General features: G+C 42.8%; 1 protein-coding gene across 11 annotated transcripts in view; it reads left to right on the top strand.

The window, feature by feature from the left end:
* Positions 1-3,318: 3,318 nt before the first annotated feature.
* The window catches only part of PLAAT1 (phospholipase A and acyltransferase 1), a 29,519-nt gene continuing 21,307 nt past the window's right edge, over positions 3,319-11,530 (top strand). For 7 of the 11 annotated variants that reach the window (XR_004320697.1, XM_032482012.1, XM_014554408.2 and 4 more), the window contains exon 1: positions 3,319-3,457. The gene's annotated coding sequence lies outside the window, so the exon portion shown is untranslated. Of the gene's footprint in view, positions 3,458-3,588; positions 3,673-4,194; positions 4,362-11,330; positions 11,468-11,530 lie in introns of those variants that run through there. The other 4 variants (XM_014554405.2, XM_014554406.2, XM_032482033.1 and 1 more) reach the window with 4 other exon arrangements.

Genomic DNA, 11,530 nt, shown 5'->3' with positions numbered 1-11,530 from the left:
TTCTGAATTTCTCTCTGATTGCATTTAGCAAGGGGGGAATCATCCATGCCTGTGAGCAGCTCCCAGGAATCTGTCGGCTTTTCACAGCATAGTAACCCACCCATCACTGCCTCAGACCTTCCATAAATACGTAGGCTGCGTGCCTGTGCTTTCAGAACTTCACAGGTTTCCATGGATACGGGAATTTTAGTGCTGAGGCACATTACTATCGTTTTTCTTGTCACCAAGAGTCCTGTAAACACTTGTGCTTTAAGATTTTGTGCAGAAATTTAGCATTTTATGGAGGACCAAGTCAGAATTACCTTCTCCCAAGTGCATTGTATGATTTCCCCTTAGGGCAAAGTCCCTAAAAATCATTTATATTTGTGGCCTCTTTTTAATGATGGACTTTTATTTAGCAGACTAATAAAAGACAATAAAAGCTTAACTACATTGTCAGTATCACTTTTACGTGACAGATATTTATACTATGTAAATGTTACAATGAATAAATAAGACAGTTTGCTCTAAACTTAAAAGGAAAGAGGCAAAAGGGAAGAGCAAGGATAGGAATATTATGTATGTATGTAGCCATTTCTCTTCCTGAATATAGTGAAATGTGTCATTTTCAAGGATACCCTTGTGTTACATCTATTGACCAATCATAGTTTGACTGTATTCTTCCTTATGTTTTTGTATATTTTTTTTTGTATAATGTTAATTGTATAATCCAAATCTTTATATAATCAAGAGACCTTATTGCTAATTTGTGAAAAATGGCAGGCTATGTTATTACTTTTCCCATTTCATACATGTATAACTGAGGATCAGGCTTAAAGGACATGTCTCATGTCACACAGCTGGCAAATGACAGAACTGGGATTAGAACCCAAGATACCTGATTCATTGCCCAAGTCTTTTCCATTGCCCTTTTTTCCTGGGCAGAATGCAGATAACTTCTTCTATAAAAGTCCTACCCATGTCCTATCTTCCTTGCCACATGCTGGTAGGTTTCTGTGCCTCTGACCTGAGCTCCATTAAATCATTCTTTTCTCCACCAGGCAGTCCCCTTAACTGCCCTAGACCCTTGGCTCAGGCTGACTTACCAAGCATGGTAGTTTCAAATGCACATAACTATGGGGGAAGCAGCAGTCACAGAGATACGACATAGCCTGGATGTGCACTCCGTGAGGATTCTGTAGAGGAACAGATTTCTAGCTCCAACCACATTGACCAAGAATGTACAAAGCACACTGAATGAGAGGTTCGAGCAATTTGTCCCAAAATCCAATCTGAACAGACCTATCGCTTGTCAATATTCAAGTCAAGAAAAAAGCTTTCATTTTTACAGCATGGATTTTGGGGGGCAAGGTTGCAACTACATGATTGACTGTCTCAACTCTCACTTATTATGCTACTGTAGCCAAAACCTGTATCATCTCAGCAAAATTTCTGTTAAGGCCAGGATATCTTTACAAGATCATTTTTGCCCTAAGTCTCATTTACCTCGTATTTGTGCAGACTTTTGTTTTTGTGAATTTTCATCCGAAAGGAAGACTTTGTTTTTACTGTCTATATAAAGAGGGAGTTTGGCTAGAGGAAAAACTCTTGACTAAGAGACCTAATCTGGGTCTTTCCCCAGGAGATCCTGAGTGAGGACTTCCATGGCTCTGACCAAGACCTGAGTAACCACCGGGTTTGTTGTGAGGCTCAAATGAGACAAAGGGTATGAAAACACTTTGCTAGTTGTAAAATACTGCATTAAAAAACAGGGTTCTTTTGAGGATAACATTACATAATGCCAATTGGTTTCAGTCTCCATGTGTTGAAAAGGCAAATAATGACTCCTGTTAACCCAGGGCTTTTGCTGGTATGTGGACTTTATTTTACAACAAACATGACTGAAGTAGCTCCATTATGGTTATTTCAATATGTTTCAACCCTTTCAACCCCACTAGGCAGCAACTGAGGGTGCCATCCACGTGGTGCTTCCCTTAATATAATAGCCAAAATAATGGGAACTGGTTATTTGGTTGTAATCTAACATCCGCTCCTATCACATGCCATGTGCAGCCCTTGAGATCCCAGGACTACAACTCTAGATTCAGACAAACTTTGCCTATTACTGCCTGAGGCTAATTCCTCATTCTTTCTGGATGGAAATTTTAATTCTGTGCTGTTCATCCGTAGAGTATTGCTGAGTGATTAACCACCTCTCCAATCGCAGGAGTGAAGGGAAAACTCAGAGTTCCCCTGCGCCACAAAGCTTTCTCTGTTTTCTCCTACAAATTCCATTCAGGCATCGAATTGAATTTACTCTTAACATTTTATCTGTACCTGGCAGGGATCTAGAAGTAAAATTACAAGATTTATTTCATTTTAATTCTATCATGATGCATTTAATCACAAATACCCCCAAAATGAAAAGGTAATTTATCATTTTGCCCTGACTGAGCAACCCTCCTTCGTTCACATTCATGAATCCATAATGCAGGGAGGAGAACGGATGATTAAGTGTCTGATTAGTGAAAACAGATTAACCTGGCAAACACAATAAATTTAACTCATAAGCAGGATGGCTTTATAAATGCTCACAATAACTCTCCTGTATAAAATCATGAACCACTGCCTTCAGTGATGACTCAATTGAAATAGTTGGGGAACATAAAGCAAATGCATGTTTATAGCTTTCTTCCTTGAGACATTAAAAAGATACTGAAAGGTGTACCTGATTCAGTTTATAACTCTAAAAATATATTATATAGGGAACAGGCAAGAAAAATATTGACTCATAAAAGACACAGCCACAACCTCTCAAGTGTTCCAGTTTCCACTTTACCAACAAATATGTTTTTAATGTCTGCTACTCTGTTTCCAGAGATACCAAAGCCAGACCCCAGTTTCAAACCATGCAGATTCACCCTTAACCTTCACACACTGAACCCAAATTCTTTATAAAGGCAGCTGCATCTTTAGGTAGTTCTTATCCCATTGTGGCAAAAAACAACAAACAATTAGAAAGCTATTTCAGTCTTTGAATCAGTAGGGGGGAAAAATCCTTCCTTTTAGCTGACAGTCCATTTATATCAGAGTAAAAATCTAGGTTATGACTTGTTTGAAGGAAGGTCCTGTGCTGCGCTCCAAAAAGTTCACTGAGCAGTCCGCCAGGACTTCCTTACTTGGTCAGTTAGTATTCCTGGCATCCCGTTTTTAGCAAGGAGAAAATGGATACTCTTCATGCCCAGGTGTATTTTTAAACTCACATGGCTGTATTCCTGGAGGCCTCTGCTGGCCCGGGGCCTGAAAGGAAGTGAGTTAGGCTTTGCTCTGTCACGTGCACCCAGGTCACGCTGAATAAGGGACTTGCTCTCCTCCTCTAGCTAGAACCAGATCTTTTTCAGGGGCAGGGCAGGGGAGGTGGGGAGAATGGGCTGCCTGAAGGAGTCTTGTCTTTAACGAAGGCCTCATCAGGAGCCAGGTAAATTTCCCAGTGGGAGAAGCGGGTACCTGGAGATCTAGAGGCCGACGCTCTGGCTCCATTCCTTCCTCCTTTCCCCGCCCCAGCCCTTCCCACTTCGAAGTTGATCTTAGACTTGAGGGTGGTGAAAAGGAGGAGTCCAAAGGGAGCGGGGTTCCACGTGTGTCCCTACAGACCTGGGAGCTGGATCGGGCTCACGAGCACACATTTTGTAGGTGTGTGGTGGTGGGAAGCCGGGAGTGTTTTTAAGGCCAGTCCTTCCTCCTACCTCAGCTAAGACTGAGAGGCTTTCTTGGGGACACAGGGACCAAGATCCTTTCTGCCGCCTTAAAGGAATTTGTGTGGACCTGGAAGGGAGAGCACTTCTAGTGGATGCAGTCTGTATGCATGTTCAGGAACATTTCTGAGCTCAGCAAGACGAGTTAAGTGCACCAGCGCGGCGAACGTCCCAGTGGCAGGGAGGGGTGTCCTTGGTTAGTTACTGCGCTGGGGCTGCGCTTGGGCGGTTGGGTTTGTGTGCTGTGTCAGTACCGGTGGAGGGCAGGTGTCCTGTGGGTGCTCCTCGAGATGCACACGGGACGGAGGTGTGTGCGGAATGGGGGCAGGCAGGCGGAGGATCCCCGGCGGTGGCGCGTACCCCGGCCGGGGCGGCAGGAGCCGCGCGCGTGCGCAGCAGCATTAGGGCGCCGGGGTGGCTCCGCGCGGCGGGACTGGCGTTGGCGCTGCAGGGCGGCCCTGGGTAACCAGTAGTCGGCCGCCGCCGCCTGGCCCTCCTCCGGGAGCAGATGGAGTCGGCCCGCGGCCGCTAGCGCTAGCGGGAGGGTCTGCAGCTGGGAGGCCGGCGCCACCCGGGACCCCCGCCGCTGCCACCGGCGGGGGAGGACAAGCCAGGCTTCAGAGTGAGGTGTGCAGGAGATGGGGAGGGAGGACTCTAGGCTCCCAGACAGCCTTGCTGAGCCGACTGTCCAATGAGAGAGCCCCGAGGACCAGTGGAGAGCATCTAATTTGACTCATATCCCTCTTTTTACAAATAAGGGAACCAAGTCCATAGGGAGAGACTTTCCTAAGTCACACAGCTATCCAGTGGCAGAACTGGACTGGGGTACTGGGCCTTTCTTATCAAGGCTTTTTATCCACTCTCCTTATTGAAATGAATATGAATAATCATAATACAACTATTTATCATTATAAGATATTAGATTTTGGAACTATGAATGGTGATATCACTTTGGCGTTCAGAACTATTAGTATGATTTCTGTGCTGGAAAAACCCAGCCACTCTGTCCTCCTGGGCTTGGATCCTCATTACTTAATTCATTAAACATTAGCTCTGTGGTTATTTGTGCCAGGTACTCTGCAGCAAACGGAAGGTGTAGAGATAAACAAGCACCAGCCCTCCATATGGAGCAAAAGAGAAAACCCCCAGACACCAGTAGCTGACACAGGTGTAGGAAACGCCATGGGCATTAGAAAGATAATGGAGCACTGGTGACTCACTTCTGTGTCACTGCTGGCTGACTGGAGGAAGACCTTGGTGATATCTGATCTAGATCTTTAAGAGCGGGTCATTTGGGGGCATTTGGAAATGGGTGGCGCATTCCAGGTAGAAGGTTCGGTATAGTATTAGCAACACAGCTGCAGGTGAGACTGAAGAATAATAGCTTGGTTTGCCTAGAATGTGGGGATGAATAGGGAGGCCAGGATTACAGAGGGGGAGAGATGGGGAGTCAGGAGTGGGAGCCTGGGAGGGGTTTCAAGCTGGGAACGACAGTGCAGTGGCTGAGGATGGTTCACCTGGCTGGGAGCTGGATCCCTCCGCTGTAGGGAAAGGATGTTGGACCAAGGATCCTTGCAGCTCTGAGGGTCTGTGAATTAGCCTGATCTGGGAGCACAGGGGTTCATAGAGCCATCTCAGTGTGGCCAGGGCTATGGATGACAAATGCAGCTGGAGTGGGAAAGAGTCCAAATTGAATTGGGAGACTGTTGGACTATAGGGATAGCCAGTGATCGTGTTTCAGACTGCCAATAGCATCCTTGGGAGTAGTTTGTGAAAAAGTGCTCTTAGTATTCTTGTAACACGTGGACCCGAGCAGCAGTTAATCAGCCTGTCCCTATCTGTACAGGTTACAGTTATTTCTTTTGATGCATCCCCAGGGACCAACAGGGAACCGTAAACCGGGCAGCTTGTTTTGGCGTCTGAAATGAGAAATTTCTTGTACACAGATTACAGACTTACCTTCATGTCACTCTTTGTTTTAAACTAGTCAAACATTTCTGTGAAGATGAACTAAAATGAAGTGTTTCTACCTTAAAGGTGACACAGAGAGATTTCTGCAGAGGACTTACAAATGTATCTTTAATTGGCTCTGTGCTATCTTGTTTATGAAGCCCTACATGACATACTTGTGCTTGAATGAAATGAGTAGATATCCATGTAAATCAAATCACCCAAGCAGACAGGTTTTAGCCATTTTCCTAAGGTATGAGTCTGGGAACCGTCTAAATACTTCTGGCCCCATCTCCACCCCTTCCCTGCAGGAGAAGAGGAAGTGTTTCCCCCAACACTCCACTTCCTGTTACTCCCTAGTCCTACATATAAATGTTTAAAAACTTCCTGTATTGGCTTATGAAATGTACATTTAGGATGCTTTTGCAGCTTCCCCGTCTAATGAATATTTGAGAAGAGGGAAAAGATGAAATATTGTTTAGTAGTGATTCCTTTGGTTAAACATGTTAATCAGTGGTGTCAAGAAGGAGCGTACAGTCTGGAGTAAGAAGACAGACTTGGAATTGAATTCTAGTTCTGTCACGTACCACCTCTGTGACTTTAGCTCTGACACAATTCATCTGAGCCTCAGTCTCCTCATCTGTAAAATGGTGATCATAATAATCAGCTCACAGTTGTTACACAGTCTAACAGCGTGCAAGCAGGGCTGTAGAAATGTCAGCAAGGGAGGTGGTATAGTGCTCTAGGAGACAAGCAGTTAGGACGAGGAGCCTGCCTTTGGAGGTAGGGCAACCTGAGTCCAGAAGTAGATTCTGCCCTTTCCCACTGTGTGACTTTGGGTGATCCCTGAACCACTGTGAACGTCAGGTTCCTCATCTTTAAGATGGGAGAAATAATTGTATTACTTTGTGGTGTTGGTTCAAGGATCACACCTGGTACAGGTCCTGAGATACAAAGTGAGAGAACCCGGGAGGTGAAAGGGACCTTAGAAGGCCTCCTCTCGCTTACAGCGCCCCCACCCAGCGCCATGGGAGTCTTACTTTCATCAACCCTGACTGGAGACTGCTATCTGTACCAGGGCCTCCATTCCGTTGTTGGATCACCTTCAATAAAAGAAAAAATTTTCCTCATAGACAGCTAAAATCTGCCTCAATGTAACTTCCATGTGTTGATCCTCTTCTGTGCTCTGTAGAAAAAAATATATATCGATCTTTATTTTTTAATGAAAATTTTTATTTTAATTAAAAGGTAATTTTAGATTCACATGCACTCATAAGAAATAATACAGAGAGATCCCTTGTACCTTTACCCAGTTTCCCGCAATGGTAACATCTTACAAAACCACACAATGATATCACAAACAGGTTACTGACATGGACTCCACGGGGAGACAGAACATTTCCACCACATCTAGAATCTCTCATATGCTGTCTTTTTATAGTCACACCCACTTCCTTCTTACTACTTCCTTGATCCCTGACAGCCACTATTTATTCTCCATTTCTACCATTTGGTCAGGTCAGAATGCTGTATAAACGGGATCCTATGCATAACATGGCACGTCATTGGCTCTTTTCACTCCGCATAATCCTCTGGAGAATCCCCCTGGTTGCGTTGTTGGATTTATCAGTAGTTTGTTACTTAGCATTCCATGGTATGGCTGTACCCCAGTTTGATGTTCACCCACTGAAGGTCATCTGAGTAGTTTCCACTTTGGGGTTATTATGCTGCAAAATCTGTGGACAGGTTTTGTGTGAATAAGTCTTCATTGTCTTCAGTCTCCGGGATAAATGCCTAGGACCACAATTGCTGGATCACATGGTAGTTACAAGTTAAGTGTTTAAAGAAATTCCCAGACTGCTTCCCGAGTGGCTGAAGCATTTTATATTATCACTAGCTCCACAGCCTTGCCAGCATTTTCTGTGGTCCCCGAGTTTTATTTTACCTATTATGATAGATGTGCAGTGCTGTCGTGGTTTTAATCTGCATTGTCCTAAAAGCTAACAATGTTTAACCTGGCTTACTGATATCTGTGACTCCTGTTTGATAAAATGTGTCTTTGTGTCTTTTCCTCAAGTTCTAATTATATTCCTTGCTTTTAATTGCTGAGTGTTGAGAGTTCTTTCTGTGTTCTCGATACTGGTCCTTTCTTGGATATGTCATTTTCAAATATTTTCTCCCACTCTGTAGCTTGTCTTTTTGTCCTTCTAACAGGGTCTTTCGTGCTGCAAAAGTTTTAAATTTTGAGGATGTCGAATTGTTGGTTTTTTTCTTTCATGGATAGTACTTTTTGTATCAAGTCTAACGAACCCTTTATTCACCCTGGATCCTGAGGACCCTATGTGTTTTTCTCCTTTGTGTTTTATAGTTTTACATTTTATATTTAAGTCCATGATCTATTTTGAATTACTTTTTGATTAAGGAGGTGTGAGACATGGGTTGAGGTTATTCCCCCGCCAACCCACTGTAATTCTAACTGTTCCATCACCATTTGTTGAAAATCTTTTTAAAAATAGCCTGTGACCTTGGGCAACTCAAATCACCTGCCTGGCTCTGTTCCCTTTGTTTCAAGAATGGGAGGGTTGGACCAGGACTAGATGGGTGTTATTCAATCTCCAGGCCTAGAAGTCCTGGGCCCTCAGGCAGCAGCAGTGAGGAGCAGATGGGGCTCTCACGCCCTTCCCTGACGCTGTCCAGGACTGGGCTGTTTTATAGTTTTTATATTTTTTTGTGGGTCCATCTAATATCTGGTTTGATACAGGACCCCACTGCTAAAAACAAGTGTGGAGGTCAGTGGATTAGGTAATATCTGAAGTCCCTTTTTGCAGTAAATTGCTGTGATTCTAAGTGTTTGGTGTCAGAGATCAGCTTCTTCCCTTCCACATTAGCCTTCATGCTTCTCCCTTAATTTCTTGAGAGGTTATGCATTTGAGAAGTTTTCCTTGTGACTCAGCCATTCCTCTTTATAAGTATAATGGGTTTCATGAAATCAACTCACTTACATTTCATAAGTCGATTTGCAAACGATATGTCAGAATTTTAAATGTGTTTTATATATTAAAAATTTCCAGTGGAATCATCTATTCCACAGAATTGTTGTGGTTGAAAGTGAGGATAAGGAACTAAAGCCACATGTAAGCCATGAACCCATCGCTCAGCCTTTACAAACAGCCACCTCTCCCTGCCATCCACCATCTCCCTGCTCTGGCCAGCTCACAAAGCACTGCATCAGCTTCTAGCCAGTTCATGAAAGGTTACTTAACAACAGCTTTTCGAGATAAACAGTTCAGTTCAATATTATTATTTTTTTATTGAGGTATAGTTGATTTACAATGTTGAGTTAGTTTCTGGTGTACACCATAGTGATTCAGATACACATTTATATATATATACACACATATATTCTTTTTCATTATAAATTATCACAAGATATTTAAATATAGTTCCCTGTGCTATACAGTAGGTCCTTTCGTTTATCTATTTTATATATAGTAGTTTGTATCTGCAGGCCCAAACTCCTAATTGATCCCTCCCTGTACACCTTCCCATTTGGTAACCATACATTTGTTTTCTGTGTCTGTGAGTCTGTTTTGTAAATAAGTTTATTTGTGTCATTTTTTTTTTTTAGATTCCACATGTAAGTGATATCATATTTGTCTTTCTCTTTCTGACTTACTTCACTTTGTCCTATATTCTTAGGAATATAAACTGAGACTCAGGCATTTTGCCTTTCTCAGAGTGACAGAAGTAGGCAGGGGAAGACCTGAGATTAGAGCTCATATCTTTCACACGTAGCCCAGTTATTCTTTCTTCTGTATTTTATAATATAAGGGTTTCTGTGGATATTTTCCAAAAGTTGGCATTTGCTACTATCACTTCTTATCTGTAAAATGGGATAATAACATACTAAACTCAAATCATGGTAGGCTTTTAAAGAATGAATTAGGGTTAATTGAGATAGTGCATCTGAGAAAAAAAAGTTATACTGCAAAAACGCTCTCTGTTATGTGGTGGTTATTGTTGTTTTTTGTGGGGGGGGCATTGGGTTTATTTGTTTATGCTTAGGAGAGATACTGGGGATTGAACCCAGGACCTCGTGCATGCTGCTCTGCCACTTGAGCCGTACCTTCCCCCACGTGGTGGTTATTATTGTAAGCTTGGCTAGGTTTCTGAATGCTAGCCAGCAGCTGTGTGTACTTGCTGATTCCTATTCATGGGAATTGTGTTTGTTTATATCATAGTATAGTATCTATTTTTCCTTTTAGTGCCCATGTGGCCAAATTGTGAACTGCTATATTAATAAGACTCAAACATATCTGAGAGGGTGGTTAGACTTAATGGTTTCCATAAAGTTGTTTTAGTAGTTATTTTTCGACAGATGGACAGCTTACATTTTGGCCTCATTTCTGTGACAGTATGATGATTGAAGTTTTCAACAGATGGCATACGAATAACTTGGGAAAACACCCTCCCTATATTAATTGTTGTAAAAAAGACTTTTAGCATGCCAGGAAAACGATAATCTGTATTCCCAAGCCCTTAGCCTATGCTATTATAATTAGAATTTAGATGATTTGGAAGTTTCCTTTTCTGGCACTGGGATTTATTTTGTAAATGAGTGAACGTATCTACATTAGAGTGAGAGATGCTGGGAAACACTCTGTTGTCAATTAGATATTCAACATGGACATAGCACGACATCTCCTTTTGATTATCAGTGAATGGACACAACTTCCTCTTGCTGAGTCATTCTACTTTGATGCTACACATAGAAAATGTAATGTTCCATCAGGGACTTATGTGTTCTTTCTAAAAAGGATTGATTTAAAAGGGAAAAATTTCACCAAACTGAGAATTTTCAGACAAATTCATCAATATGGTGAACTCCCCAACCTTCCAAGTTGTTATGTTCATCCCCCGTCTGCATCAACCACCTTGCACTGTTTCAGGAATCACAAATGAGATCAGACATTAAGTGGGGCAGTTAGGGAGTGGTGGAAATCTGTGGGGTGTTTGTGATGTCACAATGACAAAGGGCATTTACTGGTGTTTAATAGGCATGTCACCCAACCTGGATTTGGGTGCGCAGCAAAGCCATCTACTGACACCGGGTTGTGGTGAAGGAAAATACAGTATTTATTGCAGGCACCAAGCAAGGAGAGTGGGCAGCTTATTCTCAAAAGACCCAGCATCCTCCATGGCTTTCAGAGAAGGGTTTTTAAGGGCAATGTGAGGGAGGGGACCACAGGGTATGTGATCAGCCTGTGCTCAATTCTCAGATTGGTTGGCATCAAAGTGAAGTCTTGAACATCATTAATTTGGTTTCAGTTGGTCTGGGGATTTCCGTGCTCCAGGTCAGCAGTTTTTACTGATGGGGGTCTGCTTCCTGTAAAAACAACTTTGCAATGTGTGTCAGACATTTATATCTTTCAGGGAACTAGGAGTTAGGTGACTCTGCTAGGTGTCTGATTTATAGTCTAAATTGTTACCTATTTCCCAACAGCTATCCTTTGTTTCCACCTCTTCACATTTCCTAATCGTTAACTCTTGGCTCAGCCTTTTGAGACTCAGGGGAGGGCTGGGAGACTAAAGCAAAAGCCTTTTACTACAAAGGACAGGGACACAGGCTTGTATACGGTTTCAGGGGGAGGTCAGGGTCCCTGTAGCTGCACAGCACAGTTTGGCGCAAGGAAGAAAGGTCCTGTGTCCTACAGTATGCTTGGATACTTGGCTGGCCACTCATCTGAGCCTGGAACTTATATGTGCTTAAATTAAAGAACAGAGTAAGTTTTGCAATACAAAGTTTTTTTTTTTTTTTGCGCAGAATATTAGTGTCTATTCATACC

This window comes from Camelus ferus, chromosome 1 (genome assembly GCF_009834535.1).
Source record: "Camelus ferus isolate YT-003-E chromosome 1, BCGSAC_Cfer_1.0, whole genome shotgun sequence".
NCBI classification, from domain to species: Eukaryota; Metazoa; Chordata; class Mammalia; order Artiodactyla; family Camelidae; genus Camelus; species Camelus ferus.
This window is presented reverse-complemented; position numbering and strand designations above follow the sequence as displayed.